The sequence below is a fragment of the Pteropus vampyrus genome, unplaced genomic scaffold (assembly GCF_000151845.1).
Source record: "Pteropus vampyrus isolate Shadow unplaced genomic scaffold, Pvam_2.0 Scaffold177, whole genome shotgun sequence".
NCBI classification, from domain to species: domain Eukaryota; kingdom Metazoa; phylum Chordata; class Mammalia; order Chiroptera; family Pteropodidae; genus Pteropus; species Pteropus vampyrus.
The window spans coordinates 1,306,384-1,306,605 of record NW_011888958.1 but is presented as its reverse complement, the minus strand read 5'-3'; positions in this window follow the sequence as shown (position 1 = coordinate 1,306,605).

The window sequence follows — 222 nt, the reverse complement described above, 5'->3', positions numbered from 1 at the left end:
TTTAAGTTACATTATTGTTTAAATATATAATTTTTACTAGACATTTGGATTAGTTCTAGTTTTTACCCTGTTGTAAACAAGGCTGTAGTGATTATCTTTGTGAATACGTGTGTATTAGGGTGCAGTATTTCTTTAAGCTATATTTTTCTAAGGCTATATTGCAATATCAAGGGGTATGCATATTTTTTATTTTAATAAAAAAAATGGTACTGCAAAATTGTC